Below are 494 nucleotides of genomic sequence, written 5' to 3'. Positions count from 1 at the left end.
ATGTGGAAAAGTAACGGTGGCCAGGTAAGTTACACGGACTGGTCCTCTTACGGTACGACGCAAGTTTCTTTCTAAGTACCTGAAACAACGATAAAGCTCTTCCCCAAGTCTTTAACTTAAAAGCGTCTCATTATGGCGCGACTCTAAACTCTCATAAGTTTGAGAAAAATATGAGAGTGAATAAATAATAAAATATGTGATAGGTCCTATATTAGACAAAATATTAAAGATAATGCCGAATTGCAATTTCCTTAATAAAGAAAATAAATGTGCAAAAGGGAAATTGTTGGAAAACCCACTCAAAGGGTAAAGGTCATCATGGTACATTACAATACGCCTGTCTGATCAGGCAAGTTCACTGAACTTTTCTGACGTTGATTTTTTGACACATCCATTTATCGGTGATAATGATTGCATGTGCATGACGTATACATCCTTTGCATCTACACCCACACTGATATAAAAAAGATAACTATAATTAACGGGTGATTATG

The sequence above is a fragment of the Penaeus monodon genome, chromosome 29 (genome assembly GCF_015228065.2).
Source record: "Penaeus monodon isolate SGIC_2016 chromosome 29, NSTDA_Pmon_1, whole genome shotgun sequence".
NCBI classification, from domain to species: Eukaryota; Metazoa; Arthropoda; class Malacostraca; order Decapoda; family Penaeidae; genus Penaeus; species Penaeus monodon.
Note: the sequence above shows the minus strand (reverse complement) of the source record.